The 21061-nt window shown below is 41.2% G+C and overlaps 1 non-coding gene across 1 annotated transcript; it reads right to left on the bottom strand.

Annotated features, from left to right (window-relative positions):
• Window positions 1–17875: 17875 nt before the first annotated feature.
• On the bottom strand, window positions 17876–17982 carry LOC120275012. The gene has a single exon (XR_005541040.1). It is a non-coding gene; the product is annotated as a small nucleolar RNA R71 (small nucleolar RNA).
• Between the last annotated feature and the right edge of the window lie 3079 nt (window positions 17983–21061).

Raw genomic sequence — 21061 nt, 5'->3', positions numbered from 1 at the left:
ACTACTACATTCTCTTTTCCTTTTGTACATAAATAAGCCCCTCTTACTTAGAGCTTTGAGAAGTATACGTTGGGTTGACTTAAGTGAGTTTACACATACTTACACGTGGTGAAGTCACCACCTCCTAGTGTTTTTCAGGTGTCAAGAGAAAGGTCCCCTTCTTTGTGCCCTAACTTTTCCTTTAAAAAGTTCTGCCCAAGCCTTACGGGCTCCATACGGACACATGGAGCCCATAAGGCTCATTGTCTTTTCTGCTCAAGAAACCGGGTTGGTGCTATAGTAACCAGCTACAGTGTTTTCCTGCAGTAATTCGTCTGCATTTCTAGGTCCCAAAATCTCCAGTGAGTCTCACAGGCTTCATGTGGGTGCATGGAGCCCGTGAGGTTTACAACCAATTTCCTGCAACACCTGATTCCCTCGCTACAGTATTATTGCTGTAAAAATGCGATTTTTTGTGCCGATTTCTCCCCAATTGCGTTCTTGAGCTCTTTTTGGCTTCCCTGAGGCCTGTAACACAAATATAACTAATTTAATAACCCATGCTTGCATGTATAAAACCTACAATTGAATACATACATTTAGGCTTTTAGTAGCCATATACCTCAAGAATCGTTGCTTTAAGCTACAAGCCCATTTGCTTACGCCATTCCTATTGGGTATAAAATAGAAAGCTGAAATAGGTATTCGTTAGTGAGATTTTGGGAAAGTGACTTTTGTACGATGGCTAGGATTTTGAGGCAAATCAAGGGAATAAGAGAAGTTCAAATGAGTCATTAGAGTGATGATCTAAGATGATAATATCGGCTCACATCAATTCCTACTTTGAAGAATTGAGTGGGGGTTTTTCTTCTATAAATAGCATTCTAAGGCTTTATTTATGTTGCTTTATAATGAACATGAACCTCATGGAGGGGTAACTTCCTCCGGTCATCGGATTTGATGTAGCTTGGGATGATTTCATTTTCATATTGCTTTTAATATAGATTTTTTTTTTTTGGATTTTTGGTTTCATTGATGTCTTTATTTTGTTGATTTAGCCTAACGAGAGTGACTATTTCATTTTGATTGCGTGATTGACATCAAGAGATTCATTGAGTGAGATTACCTATAGATAAAGGAATCAAGAGTGCAAGCTAGAGATAAGCCTCTTGTGATTCTTCCAATTAGAGTCATGTAGCGAGAGCTCTGATTTCTATTAGGGGTTTCCTAGATCTCTATGTGATTGTGTGAAAGTATAATTAGAAGAGATTCAATTCTATTGTAGCATGATTAGATATTGAGGAAACTCAAGAGAGTACTCGATATATTTTTGAAAGCCCTAGGTCCAACAATAGTAGAGTTTGATCTATATTCTATTGCAATTACTTCAATTGTTAATTTCCAAGTTAAATCTTATCCTGCCACTTTCTTCTTCTATTGATTGCTCATTTCTTAGACTTGTGATTTTAGTCTTTTTCATTCTTATATTTTAGTTGATTTGATACCCATTGATACCTTGGTCTTAGCTAGATAACGAGGTTAGAGTTAGCTAGTACAAGTACTATTTAGTCCCCATGGATTCAACAACTCTACTCACACACACTATTATTACATGACCCGTACACTTGCAGAGTAGTGTGCATAACACCTGGCACATCAGTAAGCATTCTTTCAAAACCTTACCAAATATCATGTTAATTAAGATTATATGCGAAATTACAAAGTTATGATAATGCAAAGGACATAACAAAATAATAGAAGTATTCTGGAGGGGTCAGCCTAAATGGCCATGAAATAAGAACTTGCTTCTTTTTCCGTGATTTGGTAGTGGAGATGTAGGTATGTATTTCTTGGAAGAAAACCAATTTTTGGATGACCCAAGAAGGAAAAATAGAGAAGTGGTATGGGGAATTTTATTCACTAGCACAACTGGAGCATACTAATTAATGGTCATGAAGAATTTGGTAGGACACAAGTGGTAGTAAAGTTGGCAAAAAGTGTAGCATAATGAGTGGTATGGCTAGCACGTGCATATGCAAACTTGGATTGAGCTCAACACTTATGCAACCATCACTCTAAACCAAAGTCAAATTTGCCGTGTTTATAATTGCCTTGATCTTGGGCCTTGCCAGAAAAATTATGACAATCCCTTTTGTCCAAAGGGATGTTTGGCATCACTTGAACACTTTACCAATGTTTCATTGACCATCAATGTTGACCACCACGCAATCTGTGGTGAATTTGAGCCTTGATCAAATAACCTAACCTTGTACTCCACCAAAGCAAAGTTTAGCTTGACCATTGTTCGCACCCAAATGAATTTTTCCTCGACTTTAAACAACGTCATTAAGTTTGTCTTGCCCATGTGTCTCACCCAAATAGAGCTCATATTGTACTCAAGCTAATAAGTGCTTATTTATTCGTGTTTTCATTTACTATTTTGGAGCACTTAACTAGTTGTTGAGCCCTCATTTTGCCATTTTGGTGTTTATTTTATTTCTTTTTGTTTGTAGGCCACGCTAAATCATCATGAGCAAAAAGGAACGGAAGCGATGTGAAATAATCCTAAAAGCGCCCCAAGGCATGTAAATGAAAAAAATCTATCAAGAAAGGGATGCAAGAAAGTTTCACACATGTTGTATGATTTCAACCTATTATCTAATTTCTGGGCTGGTGATGGCACGCGTTTGTGTTGATTCACGCAGGCTGTGCTGAAACCCTAATTAGGATGACTATTTTCAGCCGTAAACTCAATTCTTGAGAGGACTTTTGGAGGGTTTCAGCCACCACCTTCATTATTAGAGCTGAGAGGACCAATCTTTCAAAGGTTTTGGTGGATTTTGGCAAGGAGAAGCTCAAAGATCTCGGAGGAGTCATCAGAGAAGAGATTCAAGGTGACAAATCAACCTTGGAGGGTTCTTCATTTCATTTTTGGAGTTTGAGGGAGTGTTTGCAATTATTTATTTCTTTGTTTTAGTACTCTTGATTTGTTGTTTGTTTATGCTTAATATGAGTGGCTAAGCTTCCCTTGGGTTTCCCGATTGAGAAACTCTAAGATGGACCTTGTATGTGAATCTTAATATTTTAGTTTTGATAGAGGTTTGATTATTGTGTTTTTTTATGTATGTCTAATGCTTGGATTCTAATAGCAACAACTTGAATTCATGATTTGATTTTCATAGACAAAAGGGGATCAAGAGATTAAGCATCTTCCTCCTTCCGTCATAATGTTCATAGGTTGGAAGCTAGGTTCTCACCTTTGAGCAAGTAGGCATGTGCTCACCCTTGGTGAAAAATTCCTAGATCTTAATGTTTTAATGTTAGATTAGGGTTAGAGAGAGATCTAACCCAAATATTTTTTATTTAGATGCTAATATCTTCGAGGGACGTATTGGTGTGCTTATGGAATTTCCATGGCTCAATTCAACCTCGATTTAGATCTAAAGTTAAGGTTTAGTAGTTGAGAATTCCTTGGGGGAATCAATTCCGGGACTCTCTCCATATATTGAGTACCTCCAACCCTCAACCTTTTAGTTTATTGACTTTATTTTATAAATTCTTTATTTAGAATCTTAATCCAAAACTTCTTTTTACTCATAGACTAGATAATAGGAAATTAGTTGGTTCTTGTATTCGCATTCCTAGTGGGATCAACATCCTATGTTTCACACACACTATTATAACTTATACGACTTGTGCACTACAGTATATAACTGTCTCATGTATCGAGCAGAGTTTGTCAAGATTTTGGTGCCGTTGCTAGGGTAATAAAATATTAAAAACATTAGGATCTTACTATATGAGTCATTTATTTATTTATTTATTTATTTATTTTTTTCTTCTTCATCTTATTTTCTTATTTCTCATAATTTCATTTGTACAGGGAAGTCATTAACATGGGATAGGCACTTGTCGGACTAGCAGGCCTAATTGATAATTTTGAATGAGGTTACATGAATAATCTCCCTCAATATTCCTTGTTTGAGACACGGCGGACAAGTGTGGAAGATCCATTGTTAAAGTTTGAAGCTATTTCAAAAATTTATTCAGGATCAAATACATACCAGTGGGAAGAAATTTTGGATAAGTATGCAAGACCCATAGAAACTTGTTTTCAATCAACGCTTGTGTTACAACAAGAAAAAATAATGTTAGTTTCAGTTGGGGCTGATTGAGTTAATTGGGAGTGAAAAAGAGAATATGAATGCGGATAACTCTTTACATCCATCCCCATTTTCATCGCTGGATACAATTCAAGAATCCCCTACTGAGTCCAATCTTGAAGTTAAGGAAAAGCGTGAAGACGAGTACATTTCAAGATGAGATGGATCTTAAAGAGTAAGCATTAAAAAGTGAATGTAGACTCAAGTCATCTATTGAGGAACTACCTAATTTTAAGTTGAAGCAATTGCCAAAACATTTGGAATACGTTTATCTAACAGATAATTCAAAACTCCCAGTAATCATTGTATTTGATTTAACTGTTGAATATAAGGAAAAACTCTTGGGCGTACTTTGTAGGCATAATAGAGCTATAGCATGGAAAATTTATGATATTATAGTGATTAGTCTATCTTTTTGCACACATAAGATTCTAATGGAGGAAAACTATAAATCAGTTCTTCAACTTTCGCAAAGCTTGAATCCTAATATGAAGGAGATGGTGAAGGCAGAAGTGATTAAGTTGCTGGATGTCAGAATAATTTATCAAATATCAGATAGTGCAGTCCAACTAAGGTTGTCCCTAAGAAAGTGAGTATCACGATAATCTCCAATGAGAAAAATGAGTTGATTTCAACCAGGATAGTCTCACAATAGAGGATATGACAAGTACATCAGGTTTTTGATGCTAAACAAGTGCTTCTTGGGAGGTAACTGACACACCCCTTGCTTGTGTGTATAGCAAGTGCACGGGTCGTTTCAAGTAATAAAATACCCCGGTGAGTGGGTAGTCGAATCCACAAGAAATAGTTATTCAGAAGCAAGAAGTATTGCTATTTAGCTAAAGTGAAAACCAATTTGTGATTTGATTCAAGATGTTAATGCAAAGAAAAGTAAAAGAGAAAAGAGAGAGAGAGAGAGAGAGAGAGAGAGAGAGAGAGAGAGAGAGAGAGCAAAAGGAGTAAAGAGAGGTATTCAATAATAAAATGGAGTACCCAGACAATGCTCACCCTAGAACTATTACTTCAAGTGCAAGACTAATATTATGCCTCATAATTGAAGAGAGGTATTCAATAATAAAATGGAGTACCCAGACAATGCTCACCCTAGAACTATTACTTCAAGTGCAAGACTAATATTATGCCTCATAATTGAAGTTTAATGAGTCATGGATATCCAAATACACACAGTCCCAAACCTAAGATCAACCGTGACTAGCCCTCTACACTATACCCCGGCAGAAAAGGGATACTCTCAACACCTCACACTATGTGGGACTACTTAAAGCTCTTGGGATTCCAAGTGATAAACTCTATTATCTAACCTAGATCTATCCCTTCGGTCCAGGCGAAAGACCCCTAACCACGATTAAGCCCCAGCACTAAGGATTACTCAACACTTCACTCTGTTGCTCATGCAACTAAGCCCCAGTGGAGTTCATCTCTTAACACTTCACTCTATCATGATCGTAAAGAACTCTTGGAACATGGAGGTAGGATAAATCACGTCGGAGGGGAAATGGATGTTTTGCTACCTCTCAACACACTCTCTCAATCCCTTTTCAACCTTGCTAAGTCAAACCCTAATTAAGTTGTCACCCCTTCAAAGGATTACCAAGATAGATTCTTAACCCTAATGTCACTCTAAGGGAAAATCAAATCAACAAGCTCACAAGATTGAAACCCAATTAAAACATCAATTAAAGAAAACATACTAAATGTTAATGAAACAAAATAATCATAGGGTTTACAAGTCCAATCACCCACAAGGGGTTTAGATCTCCATGGAGTAAGACAAAATCAACAATGAAATCAAAACTAAGTGCAAGCAATCCAAACAGATAACCCCCTTATCGACCGTATCGATAGTCTTGAGGAGCCACCTCGTATTCTCCAAGGACTCCTTTGTCAAGTCTAGGGCATTCCTCGCCAAATCAATGCCAATAAAAGATCCCATAATAGCTCTCCTCCAAAAGAACTCGATGTCGAAGGAGATAGAACCTCTCCAAAATCCCAACAAAAACCTCTCCAAACCCTTAGCTGCGCTCTCCCTCAAAAGATAAGCAAAAGATAGAAATAACATCCCCAAATAAAACCCTCAAAGTGTTATTTATAGGGCTGAAATTAGGCATGAACACAAGCGTGTGGATCTTCAAGCTTGATTTTCCTCCGCAGTGTTAACAATAACTGCTACAGTGATTTTGCTACAGCCCCGTCTGCAGTTCTTTCCCTATAATGCTCCCGGCTTCATTTTCTTCATCGAGGCCACCAAGTTGGCACACAACCATGCGGTAGATCACGTTGCATCTTGCTTTTAAACACATTGATGAAGCTGTTAACAATGCTGGACAAGTCAGAACACATGAGTGTGACTGCCTTAGTGCCCCTCCACCTTGTGTAATCACTTAACCATTTTGGAGGTTGGCACACACCCACATGTCTATGAGCACAACTTGTGCCTTGATCTTTGTTCGGTCCAAGAATTTCCTCAACAATTGCGTCCATGATCTATTTTTGCTTCTTTTCTTCCAAACTTATCTCCACAACCCTAAATGCACAAAAGAACACAAACACACATAAATGAGCCTGATAAGATCCCCTTGCTTATATCCCGCAAGTGCACAGGCTTGTCGAAGTAATAATCCCGGGTGAGCGGGGTCGAATCCACAGGGAATAGGGAGTGAAAATACTTAATTTGATTCTTAGCTATGTGGAATATCAATAGTGATAAGTGTGAAATTGATTCAATTCTCAACAATAAAAACAACAAGTGAAAGAGCAAAAGTAAGAAGAGTGTAAGGCAATCGATAAAGAATGGGGTACTTGGATAATGCTTCACCTAGGATGATCGCTTCAAGTGCAAGAACTCTCTATTATGCTTCCTAATCAATGCAATGGTGAGTCGTGGAAATCCTTACATACATAGTCCCAAATCTAAGGTCAACTATGCCTAACTCTATACATGTCCAGGAGGAGAAATCGAACAATCTCAACACCTCGCACTCGCATAGAGTTGCAATGAGCTCTAGGGATTCCAAGTGATAAATCTCTTCCTAAATATAGACCTACCCTTTTGGTCCAGGTGGAAGGTCCCTAGCCACAATTAAGCCCTAGATACTAAGATCCTCTCAACGCTTCACTCCATTGCACGCGCAACTAGGCCCCAGCTGGAGGTTCATCCCTTAGACCATTCACTCCATTATGGCCGCAAAGAACTCGAGGAACGGAGGTAGAATCTATCACGTCGGAGGGAAAGGGGACGCTCCCTGCACCTCTCGACTCACCCTCTCAACCCTCTCCAACCTAGCTTTGTCTAACGCTAGTGGTGTGTCACTCACTCACAAGGTTACTAACAAGAACTCTCAATCCTAGTGTCACTCTAGGGGAAATGTTCATACAATCAAGCATTCAAGGTTGGAACTCACAATAAACATCAATTTATTGAAAGCATAATAAAGAAGTTCAATGAAACGAATACATCCTAGGGTTCACAATCATCCAAGTACCCACTAGGGGTTTAGCTCTCCATGGAGCTTAGTACAATCAAAGAAATCAAATGTAAAAAGCAATGAATCCATAAAGAAACCCCTCGATGGTCGTGTCAATGGTCTTGTGGAAAGTCCTCTACTCGTCGTCCAAGGATTCCTTCGTCCGGTATAGGATACGCCTCGATGGAACGAATACATCCTAGGGTTCACAATCATCCAAGTACCCACTAGGGGTTTAGCTCTCCATGGAGCTTAGTACAATCAAAAGAAATCGAATGTAAAAAGCAATGAATCCATAAAGAAACCCCCTCGATGGTCGTGTCAATGGTCTTGTGGAAAGTCCTCTACTCGTCGTCCAAGGATTCCTTCGTCTGGTATAGGATACGCCTTGATGGAAGCTCCCCTACCAACCTTTGTCCTAATGGAATCATGATGTCAGAGCCATAGAACCTCTCCAAAACCTTGGCCAATACCCCTCGAAACCCTAGCCGAAGCTCTCTCACATGTTGGGGAAAAGATGGAGAAAAGAATGCTGAAATCGGGGCTGAAATCGGCTTTAAATAGGGCTGGAATCGGGTGACTCCACGGGCGTGTACGGAACACGCGCCCATGCGGAATTTCCACACGGGCGTGGATAATTTCCACACGCCCGTGTGGATTCTCTGTTTCTCTGATTTCTCGGCCGGCTATGAACATTAACTGCTACAGTGATCGAGGTAACATAATCGGGCACACGTTTATGCCGTGGATCGCTTTGCTTCTTCAATGACAGATAAGATGATGGAGATCTTGTTCTATGTGCATAAGTCTGAATGTTTGAGTGTGACTGCCCTTGTGCCCCTCCAAATGGTTGTGTAAACTCAAATACGGGGAGGTTGGCACACACTCTAGCATCTCGCACCCGACTTATATCTTCATGTTTGAACTTTAGCATGATTTCATCCAAAATCGGTGCATTGTGATCCACATTGGCTTCTTTCCTTCATAATTGGTTTCACAACCCTACATGCACGAAAGTAACATAAAAACACACATATTAATGTAAAAACCTGAGAAAAGTAATGCTCAATATAAGGAATGAACGCTTCGTATTCATATCGCACAAGCACTTATCAGAGTCATAAAATTTGATAAAAGTGATACTCAATGTAAGAAAAGTATACTTCGTAATACTTATACACAAGTACTTATCAAACTCACCCATACTTAAGTTTTTACTTGTCCTCAAGAAAAAATAAAACAATAAAGCATATAAGAGGCAAAATTGAAAGTGCTAAGCCTTAAGTTCACCAACCAAAAGTGTGCAAAAGAGGCATTCTACAAGGAAAAATTCAAACACCAAATAAGAAAAATCATTGCTCTAGCTAAAAAAAACTTGATTTAAAAAAGGACAACAACCCGATATTGTGTAAGTGTGTGTAAACTCACTCAAGTCAACTCAACATGTACTCCTTAAAGCTCTTATTAAAAGGACTTATTTATATACAAAAAGAGGAGGTAGTAGCTTCACACATCCTCTAAGGTAGGCCTTTCCGAGGTAGCCGCCAAGTTGGCTTTCACACTTTCGAGGTGGTAGCTCTTTCTACCGGGGTAGTAGCTTTCACTCATCCTATTAGATAACTCTTTCTCTCTTTAGGGCATAACTAGTATCTGACTTATGAGAGTAGCTTCATACTTCATAGGTGGTAGCTCTTTCCATCCCCAATGCACAAACAAAACAAACACTTTATTTTTCTTTTCATTAATTTCATCATTCATTTTTTCCCATAAATTCAAACCAAAACAATACTAACATAGTACCTTAAGTGTTGAACTTAAGTTTCCACAAGGTTTAATGAATGAGTAGTGCAACAAGAGATACTTGGGCAAAAATTTATAAAAAATCAAATAAAACTAGAGCATGATAGTATTCAATATTAAAAAAATTCCTAAACTCATGAATACAACCGTTGCAACTCAGGTGAATAGCCACTGGCTACGTAAGCATGAACAATGAACGCACAAGTAAAGAACATGTGTAATGTGAACTTCCCCTCCGCCCCTCCCCCACCCACCCACACACACACACACTTAAGATGCACATGGTCCTCAATGTATGCACGTAAGCACAATAAAGAATAAAGAAAATCAAAACATGTATGTGGATATGGGCCATTGAAACAATACTTCTCTGAACTTCTAGTGTTGCATTCGATGGAGCTATATACATAGAGAGTTGAGTTCCAACGGGTTATGGAGCACACACGGCCATATGGAAGACCACATAACCATGCCAATGACTATTCCTCAATTCCAAGACTCACAAGACCATCTGAACATATACACAAGGGGGTTTAGTGAAGCTCAACAAACAATATAAAATAGAGTCTATAAAAATATGGAAATGAAATACAACTTGATACAACTGAAAAGCGAGAAGATAGACTCAGAAGAAAAGTCCTTTCTAAGTATTACATGTCCAAAATAAAATGCAGAAATGAAATAACAAAACATAGAAACAAAGAAACATAAAGATAAAGACGCCTCAAGCGTCGGTGTCCACGACTGCTGGTACTACTGCTGTTGCAGGTAATACTACTACTACTAGTAATCCTGGTGCTGTTGGAGATGGTGAAGCTGTTGATACTAGAGATGCTGGAGTTCGAGGTCAAATAACAAAAGATGAGGTCACGTTTCGCTCAAGTAACTGCTATAATGCATTGAGACACGCTATCACATCGTCGTGGTTCACAGCCTGTATCGCGCGAAACTCAGCAAAATCGCTCTGTAACACCCCCGTGGCACTCTCAAGCCTCTCAAAATTATCATGGGCTCAAGATGGAGAAAAGATGCACACTGGAGGTGGCTTATATGCTATAGGGAAGTGCCTCTGTATCTATCTACTTCTGCTGTAACTGAGGAGCAGGCTGTGAACCCTCGACGGCATTGCCCTCATCCTCAGCTGTCATTGGTAGGTGCATGATCATCACATAAATACCATCTCTGTAACTCCGTACCATGCCCATTAATCTCATGGTCTCCAAGCCGAGAGGAGATGTCATAATGATCTTCTCAGCCCCTCTGATTGCGTCCAGTAGACCCATCCCCATGATGAGACTAATAATGTATGGGCCTGAGAATAAAACTCCCACTCTGGCATACTACCCCTGGTGATGCAAATACTCAGCCATGATGTGTCCCAAGTGGAGTTTCTTACTCTGTACCATAAAGTATAAGTATAACAGCTCTTGTCAGATCAGAACTTCGGTATTATCACCACAGTCATTCACTGATCAGCTGAGACTGGCATGGATATATCTGTAGGCTGGTCAGAAAAAGCACGTCGCCTTGGAAATCATAGGCTCATACTGTCCCTGGCTGCACAGCATCCTATAAGCACGCTGCGGAGTCAAACTGTAGGGATAATCTATCGGAAGCTGCTCGTACTCCTCCGTGTCAATATAGGCCTCGTCATACAAACCAAGTCTAACATAAAACTGTATCATATTCATACTGTGGTAATGACCGAACGCTCTGAACTGAATAGTGTCAAACTATGTCAGCACCTCCAATGTCAACATATGGATAGCTGGCTCTTGGATGGATAATAAACATCACCAGCTACCCATAGAGAGGAGCTCGTCAATCTCCTCTGCTATCTCGTCCCCTAACTAGATCTCCCTCAGTACACTCAAGTCTGGGAAGTGCAACTGTCCAAACTTCAACTTCGACAAACGTTGGAAACGTGCTTGAGGTTCTGGAATGGCAAACTCAAGCTATTCAGGAGAGGGCTCGCGAGAGTGTTTGCCAGCTAATTTCTTCGATCTGGGAGCCATTCTTGAAAAAATTAAGAAGAAATTGATCAAATTATATTTAAAACATAATTCTGCAGAAATCCATACGGTCATGTTGAAATTCCACACTCCTGTGTTGATCTTCAAGGTGCGACAACAGTGTGGCCTAATCCACAAAAATCTATACAAATCACTTCAAATTCAACTACATTTCTTCTCAATCATTCACCAGCAACATAGTCATGAAATACATACAAAATAGGCCCAAAACAAGTAAAAGAAATGAAGATTGGCAAAGAAAAGGGGAAAGAGGCTTACTGATGAAATGTAAATTGAAAACATCAAATATGGCCAGAAAACAAACTAAAATCCCTTTAAATATATAGAGAGAGGGTCGGGAAGATGAAGAGAGGCGTTATTTGAGTGTTAGAGCGTTTCGAAATGAAGAGGCACTAAAAGATTATAAAAAAAAATTCGATGTCTTTTCTGATTTGTACATCCACACGGGCGTGTGGAAAATACACACGCCCGTGTGCCTCCAAAGAAGAGCTTTACAGTGCCATCCACACGCCCCTGTGTGCTCTTGAGATGGCCACTTTGGCCTCTGAATGCATCCACAAGGGTTTGTGGAAATTACCCACCCCGTGTGCTCGACCCACAGGGGCACCCACACGCCCCTGTGGCTTCTCTATTCTCCCTAAAAAATTTCTAAGTGTTCCACACTCCCCTATGGAAATTCCACACGGCCGTATGAAAATTCACAAGGAGGCTCACAAGGGTAGCCACACGCCCCTGTGTGCTCTCAGGATAGAGAATTTTCTCTGCAGAGATTCACACGCCCCTGTGGAAATTCTACATGGGCGTGTGGGCCGTCTAAGATTCGCTCACAAGGGCATTCACACGCCCATGTGTCTTCTTAGGATGGAGAAGTTGAGCTCTGAATGGAAACACATGCCTCTATTGAAATTCCACACAGGCGTGTGTCTTCTCTAGATTGCTCGAAAAAACTGCAAATTCTACAGAACAAGTCTCCACCATCATTATACTATACAAAGACTGCAAATACTGTGAATAACTAACCAGAGACTCATGATAACACGCTTCCACGATCTAAAACTTCACCAATCACAATAAAGCACAGTAAAGCACCAACGATCTTCAAGAAAAAACTCAGGAATAGCATGTTAAAATCAAGACACCAACACTAATGCTCTTATTCATGCAAAAACTAAACTAAGACCTAAAAAAATAGTAAAGACTTGGGTTTCCTACCAAGAAGCGCTTGTTTAACGTCACTAAGCTTGACATACCTGCACTTACCTCATGGGGGTTCATGAATAAACATTGTCCTATTACCTATAACTTGAAAGCATGCTGAACACAATTTTCAAAAGGTAGAGGGGGAGTGATCAAGTTTGTTACCACACAAGGGTTCGTCGCCCTTACTTCATGAATGCTCATCCCCACTAACATTGCGGTGCTTCTTGTGACGTCTCCTTATCCTCTTGAGCTTTTGGATCATCCTCTTCATAACTCCTGGAGTAGGTTACAACTTGTCCTCTAGACCAAGTGATAAAATTTCTTTATTCTCCACTTCTTGATCTAGCCACCCCTCAAATGGGTTACACAACATTTCTTGGACATAGTCATCAATCAACTCATCAGTGGTGTCAAGAAAATACAAAGTATCATCGAAATCAAGAGAATATCGCATAGCTTCGGTAAGGCGATATGTCAACTTGTCATTTCCAACTCTTAGTGTCAATTCTCCACTGTCCATGTCAATGATAGCTTTGGAAGTGTGCAAGAATTGCCTCCCAAGTATTAATTTAACCTTGAAGTCCTCATCAACATCTAACACCACAAAGTCCACAGGAAAGATATATTTGTCAATTTTCACAAGTACATCCTCAGTGATACCCCTCAAATGTCTAACTAATCGATCAGCCAATTGAAGAGTCATCTGAGTGGGTCTTAGTTATCCCAAACCTAGCTTTTGGAAGAATGTATAAGGTATGACATTAATTCTAGCTCCTGAATCTGCTAATGCCTTCTTTTCAACAAAATTGCAAATAAAATACCCCTGTGAGTATGAGGCATCGGGGTATGTCTTCTTGTTCGGCCTATTCTTTTGCAACACCGCCAAGCATGAGGCATCTAAGACCACAAATGCACTCTCATCCAACTTTCTCTTCTTGGTCAGGAGGTCTTTAAGGAATTTTGCATTGCGAGGCATTTGAGACAACGCCTCCACAAATGGAATATTGATGTGTAACTGCTTGAATAGACCCAAAAACTTCTTGCATTGCTCATCATTTTGGTCATGTTTCAGCCTTGAAGGGTAAGGAATTCTTGGCTTGTAAGGTGGGGATGCCACCTCCTTCTCTTTAGTGTTCTCCTCAACCACTACTTTTATGGTGACTCGAACCTCATCTTTTCAGTAGGGAGCTTACTTTCAAGTTCACAACCATTTCTCAAAGTGATCGCCTTCACATGTTCTCTTGGATTTCTCTCTGTGTTGCTAGGTAAACTTCCTTGAGGTCTTCCAAAAGTGACTTCGTAATTTGACCAACTTGGTTCTCTAAGTTATGTAAGGATGCGGTGTGGTTGTGAAGTGTGGCTTCAACCGACTTAAATCTTGTGTCTGAAATTGAATGAACTTGGTTAAAGTCTTCTCTAAATCAGTTATCCGATTTTCCAACCCTGAAACTTTGTTCTCCATGTTCGGGGCTTGTTGTTATTGTTGGAAACCCGATGGTGTTGTAGTCTTCTGTTGCCCTTGATTACTCCAAGAAAGGTTTGGGTGGCTCCTCCACCCAGGATTATAGGTATTGCTATACAGATTTCCTTGACCTCACATTGTATTGCCTACAAAATCCACCTGTTCGACTAAAGTTGTACCACCAATAGCAATCTGGCAATCAGATGATGTATGTCCTCCCCCACAACCAGTGTAACTCATCACTTCTGCTAATCGAGGAGAAGTTAGGGTGTCTAACTTCTTGCTAAAGGACTAAACCTGGGCTACCAATGATATCACTGCATTGATGTCATGAAGTCAGGCTATCTTCTTCTTGTCTCGTGTATTTTACTAATAACTATTCATATCCATCTCTTCAATGAGTTGTTGAGCTTCTTTAGGGGTTTTACTACGTAAGGTATCCCCTGCTGCAGCATCAAGTAATTGCTTCATGCTTGGGTTAAAACCATTGTAGAAAGTATAGATAATCATCCACTAGGGGAACCCATACTCGAGGAAATTTCAACGAGGAGATCGTTGAACCTATCCCATGTCTAAAAAGAGACTCCAATTCCATTTTGCACAAAAAGAAGATATTTCATTCCTAAGCTTTGCGATTTTCCGGGAGAGAAATATCGAACTAGGAAAGCTTCCATCATCTACTCTCAAGTAGTGATCGATGCTCTAGGCAATAAGTGCAGCCATTGCTTTGCTCTCCCCTTTAAGGAAAATGGGAGGGACCTCAATTTTATGGCATCATTTGTGACTCCGTTAATCTTGAGCATGTCACACACTTTCAAGAAATTCTCGATGTGATTGATCGGATCCTCATTGGCCAAACCATTAAAATGTGTTGATTGCTGTAAATCTGGATGAAGCCTGGTTTGAGCTCAAAGTTCAAAGCCATAATCGTTGGCAACAAAATGCTAGACTGCGTGCCAAGAACTGCGGGTCTTGTATAATTTGAGAGTGTCCTCTACTGCTCATGATGTTTAGCTTTATTGTCAGACCCTTTAACTTTTATCTTAGCTTTATTTAACTGTTCTTGTACAGATTCCATTCCCCTTCTATGAGTTCTTCTTTCAATTTCTGGGTCACTTTCAACCAATGTCGAAGGGTTGCCTCGGGTCATAACATGGAGCTGCAATGAAAGAAAGAAAAATAAATCAAAACGATGGAAAAATGATAAGTGTTTATGTGATATGAATGCGAAGCATTCTTTCCTTATGTTGAGGATTACTTTTCTTGGATTTTTACACTAATATGTGTGTTTTTATGTTACTTTCGGCAGGTAGGGTTGTGAGGCCGAGTATGAAGGTAAGAAACCAATGTGGATCATAATGCACCAATTTTGGAGGAAATCTTGCTAAGGTTCAAACGCGAACACATAGGTCGGGTGTGAGATGCTAGAGTGTGTGCCAACCTCCTCGTATTTGAGTTAACACAACCATTTGGATTGGCACAAGGGTAGTCACATTCAAGCATTCCGACTTATGCACATAGAACAAGATCTCCACCAACTTGTCCGTCATTAAAGAAGCAAAGCGATCCACGACATGAACGTGTTCCCGTTTGCATCACCTCGATGAAAGTATGGACTCGGGAAGTATTTTAGGCCAGGTACTGTACCAGAGCACTATAATGGAAGTACTGTAGTAGCACTTTGCTCATACCCGGGTCGAGAAAAATGGGAATTTAAAAGAATCCACACGGGCATGTGGAAATTATACACTCGTGTGGACATTCCACTGGGCGTGTGTAAAAAATCCATAGGCCCGTGGATCGCCTCGATCCCGACCCTATTTAAAAGTCCCGATTCAGACCCTCGATTTTCAGAATTCTTTTTCTCCATCTTTTCAACAACTTGAGAGAGGGTTTCGGCTAGGGTTTTGAGAGGTATTGGCTAAGGTTTTGGAGAGGTTCTACAGCTCCGACATCATTATTCCTTTGGAAGAAGGTTGGTAGGGGAGCTTCCGTCGAGGCGTATTCTATACCGGACAAGGGAATCCTTGGACAATGAGTAGAGGACTTTCCACAAGATCATCGACACGCCTATCGAGGGGATTTCTCTATGGATTCATTGCTTTTACATTCTATTTCTTTGATTATACTTAGCTCCATGGAGAGCTAAACCCATAGTGGGTACTTGGGTATTTGTGAACCCTAGGATGTATTTGTTTTATTGAATCTCTTTATTATGCTTTCAATTAATTGATGTTTGTTGTGAGTTCCAACCTTGAATGCTTGATTGTATGAACATTTCCCCTATAGTGACACTAGGGTTGAGAGTTCTTGTTGGTAACCTTGTGAGTGAGTGACACACCACGAGCGTTAAACAAAGATAGGTTGGAGAGGGTTGAGAGGGTGAGTTGAGAGGATGCAGGAGCCGTCCCACTTTCCCTTCGACATGATAGATTCTACCTCCGTTCTTCGAGTTCTTTGCGACCATAATAGAGTGAATGATCTAAGGGATGACCCTCCACTGGGGCTTAGTTGCGCGTGCAATGGAGTGAAGCGTTGAGGTGATCTTAGTATCTAGGGCTTAATCGTGGTTAGGGACCTTCGACCTGGACCAAAGGGTTAGGTCTATAATTAGGAAGAGATTTATCACTTGGAATCCCTAGAGGTCATTGCAACTCTATTCGAGTGCGAGGTTGAGAGGTTAACTAATCTCTCATCCGGGACATGTATAGAGTTAGGCATAGTTGACCTTAGATTTGGGATTATGTATTTAAGGATTTCAACGACTCATCATTGCATTGATTAGGAAGCATAATAGAGGGTTCTTACACTTGAAATGATTGTCCTAGGTGGAGCATTATCCGAGTACCCCATCTTTATCGATTGCCTTACCTCCTCCTTTACTCGTGCTCTCTTACTTGTTGTTTTTACTTTTGAGAATTGAAACATTGTCACACTTATCACTACTAATCTTTCACATAGCTAAGAAGCGGATTAAGTGTTTTTATTCCCTACTCCCTGTGGATTCAATACCCGCTCATCCGGGATTATTACTTTGACAAACCCGTGCACTTGCGGGATATACGCAAAGGGACCTTGTCAAGTTTTTGGCGCCATTGCCGGGGAGTAGGCGTTTAGAGATACTTTGCACTTTGTTTTTTTAGCTATTTCACAATAAATTCTATTTCATATCTTCTTATTCTATCATTGTTCTGATTTATTTTTCTTTCTTTTTGGGTACAGCTCCAGGTTATGACCCAAGGGAATCCCTCGATATTGATTGAAGGAGATCCTGAGCTTAAACATACACTTAGAAGAAAAGGGAAAGAGCCTGTGCAAGAACAGTCTAATTTAGCTGATTTAGAAGTGGAAGAATCTGAAAACGTGGCAGAACAGAATGAGCAACAGCAAACATTATCCGATTATACCAGACCTTCAGTGTTGGGGACACAGTCGAGTATTCTGCGTCCCCCAATTACATCTCAGAACTTTGAACTGAAGCCGACATTCATCCACATGTTGCAGCAATCCGCACAATTTAATGGTTTGGCCGATGAAAATCCAAACAGTCATATAGAGAGCTTTCTTGAGGTGTGTGATATGCTGATGATAAACGGGGTGACGGATGATGCAATCAAGTTGTGAGCCTTCCCATTTTCCCTAAAGGGGAGAGCGAAGCAGTGGGTACACTCATTACCAAGGGCGTCAATTACCACGTGGGAGGAGATGGTAGAAGCTTTTCTGGCCCGTTATTTCCCTCCCAGAAAATCAACAAAGCTTAGGAATGAGATCTCATCTTTTGTTCAATTGGAATTGGAGTCTCTATTTGAGAAAAGGGAAAGGTTCAAGGAGCTCCTGAGAAAGTGCCCGCAACACGGATTCCCAGAGTAGATGATTGTTCAGACCTTTTATAATGGTTTAAACCCGAGTACAAGGCAACTCTTGGATGCGGCAGCAGGAGGTACCTTAGGTAGCAAGACACCCAATGAGGCCCGTCAGTTAATTGAAGAAATGGGGTTAAACAGCTACCAATGGAATGCTAGGGAGAAGAAAAAAGTGGCCGGTCTCCATGAAATAGATGCGGTAACTTCATTGGCGGCTCAAGTGGAAAATTTGAGTAAGAAGCTAGATCTTCTAACTTCAAATAGAGTGGCGGACGTGACTAATTGCACTAGGTATGGTGGAGGACATGCTCCCTCCGATTGTCCGATCTCTATCGGTGATGTTTCTTCGGTGAAGAACGTTGATTTTGTAGGTAATGGCATGAGACCTCAAGGAAACCTATATAGCAATACCTACAATCTGCGTTGGAAGAATCATCCCAATTTCTCATGGAGTAATCAGGGTCCACAAAAGGCCATGGGGCCACCGGGTTTCCAACAACACCAACAAGCCCCTCAGGTGGAAAACAGAGTCTCAGTTTTGGAAACCCGAATGAATGACTTAGAGAAGCACTTGACTAGATTTGTGCAATCTGCAAATACAAGGTTTGAATCAGTCGAGGCTACACTTCACAACCACACCGCCTCTTTGCATAACCTTGAAAATAAGGTGGGGCAAATTGTGAAGTCTCTCTCTCAAAAGGCCACATGGAAGCTTGCGGAGCAATACAGAGACCAACCCTAGAGAGCATATGAAGGCGATCACTTTGAGAAGTGGTCGTGAGGTTGAAGGTAGGCTTCCGAGTGAGAAGCCAAAAGAACACGCACCCAAGGTTATAGAGGTAGAAGAGGGAACAAGGAAGAGAAAGAGGTGGCACCCCCACCTTTCAAGCCAAGAATCCCTTATCACTCTAGATTGAAAAATGACCAAGGGGATGAACAGTATAAGAAGTTCCTGAGTTTGTTCAAGCAACTCCACATCAATATTCCTTTTGTTGAGGCATTGGCCCAAATGCCTAAGTATGCGAAGTTCTTGAAAGACTTGTTGACTAACAAGAGAAAGTTGGAGGAAAGTGCTTCAGTGATTTTAGATGCTTCATGCTCGGCGGTATTGCAAAAAGAACATGCCGAACAAGAAGAAAGACCCGGAAGCTTCATCATTCCGTGTAATATTGGCAATCTAGGTGAGGAAATAGCATTAGCGGACTCGGGGGCCAAGTATCAATATTATGCCATACACCTTCTTTCAAAAGCTAGGCTTGAGCGAGCCCTAGGCCTACTCGGATGACTTTGCAACTAGCGGACCGAACAGTGCAACATCCGAGAGGCATCATTGAAGACGTGCTTGTCAAGGTGGACAAGTACATTTTTCCGGTTGACTTTGTAGTGCTAGACGTCGATGAGGATGCAGATGTACCTTTGATACTTGGGAGACCGTTCTTGCAGACTTCTAAGGCATTGATTGACATGGACGGCGGAGAGCTAACTTTGAGGGATGGAGATGACAAGCTCACATAGCGCCTTGCTGAAGCCATGCGGTATTCTCTTGATTTCGATGATACTTTATACTTTCTAGGCACTACTGATGAGATTATTGATGAATACATGCAGGAAATGTTCAATCCGGACCCATACGAGGGTTTGTTTGACCAAGAGGAGGATTATGAAGAAGTAATGATGCTTGGTTCGATGGAAGAAGTACCATCTACCCCGGAGATCTTGAAGTAGGTTCTCCAAAAAATGAAGAGGGCTAGGAGACGCCACCGGAAATGCTCCAAGGCTATTAGAGACGTATGTGAACCGAAGAAGTTGGATGAACCATTGCTAGGTGGCCCCAAGCCCGATAACACACCTTCTATCTTCAAGAGACTTTGCCCATCATGCTTTCAAGTCATGGGTAAGAGGGCAACATTCATCTATGAGCCCCCGTGAGGTAAGACAAGTTACGTCAAGCTTAGTGACGTTAAACAAGCGCTTCTTGGGAGGCAACCCAAGTGTTTACTGTTTTCTTATCTTCTAGGTTAGTTTGTTTACCTGAATAATTTGTTAAGTGTTGGTGTCTTGATTTTTAGATGCTTATGCTGATATTTTCTTGCGGGCTTTGTGTATTCATCATGTATTTTCATGTGGAATTGGAGAAGTTGTGTCGTTTGAGCTTTATTCCATGTTTTTCACTGGTAAAACTTGTATACTAGGGCAGGCTCTGAGTGTGTAAACATGTTCAGAAACTTTCTGCAGAGCCTACAGGTTTTTCTAAGACATCCAGTGAAAATGCACGGGCGTGTGGAATTTCCGCACACCCATGGATTTGTATTGCGAGCTCATCCAGAGAAGGCACAGGGGCGTGCGGCTGCCCCTGTAAACGACCATGCAAATATCGCACGCCCGTGGGTAATTTCCGCACGGGGGTGTGATTTCCTGCAGAGTTTGTCAAAATTATCCCGAGAGCGCACAAGGGTGTGAACTCACACCTATGGGTGACCTTGTGAAAACAGCACGGGCGTGGGTAATTTCCGCACGCCCGTGCGAAACTCTACAGAGGAGTTCTCTCCATCCCGAGAAGACACAAGGGCGTGCGATCACCCCGGTGACCTGGGCTTGTGAATTCCCACGGCCGTGCGGAATTTCCGCACAGGCGTGTGGAACACTTAGCGATTTTTCTCGGATGTCCAGAGAAGCCACAGGGGTGTGCGGCTGCCCCTGTGGGTCAGGCGCGCGGGCTTGGGTACTTTTCGCACGCCCGTGCGAGAGCGTTCATAGTCAGTGAGAGTTTTTCCCGAGAGCGCCCAGGGGCGTGCACTTGCCCCTGTGAAGCTCTCTTGTGAGGGCGCACGGGCTAGGGTAATTTACGCACGCCCGTGTGGATGTACAGAATGCCAAGAGGCGCGAGTTCTTTTTAAAGAATAGTCGTTTCTCTTCTCCCTCACACCCTCCATTCGTCTGGGAGCACTTTCAAATCAACCCCCAACCTCCTTGCGTCGATTTGGTAGGATTATTGCAAGGTTTTTCGACCGATTCGTAGTTCTTCCATTTTATCTCGTCGGTAAGCCCTATTTATGATTTCCTTCATCAATTCATG

Source organism: Dioscorea cayenensis, chromosome 13 (genome assembly GCF_009730915.1).
Source record: "Dioscorea cayenensis subsp. rotundata cultivar TDr96_F1 chromosome 13, TDr96_F1_v2_PseudoChromosome.rev07_lg8_w22 25.fasta, whole genome shotgun sequence".
Taxonomy (NCBI): domain Eukaryota; kingdom Viridiplantae; phylum Streptophyta; class Magnoliopsida; order Dioscoreales; family Dioscoreaceae; genus Dioscorea; species Dioscorea cayenensis.
Note: the sequence above shows the minus strand (reverse complement) of the source record. Positions and strands in the feature narration are given on the sequence as shown.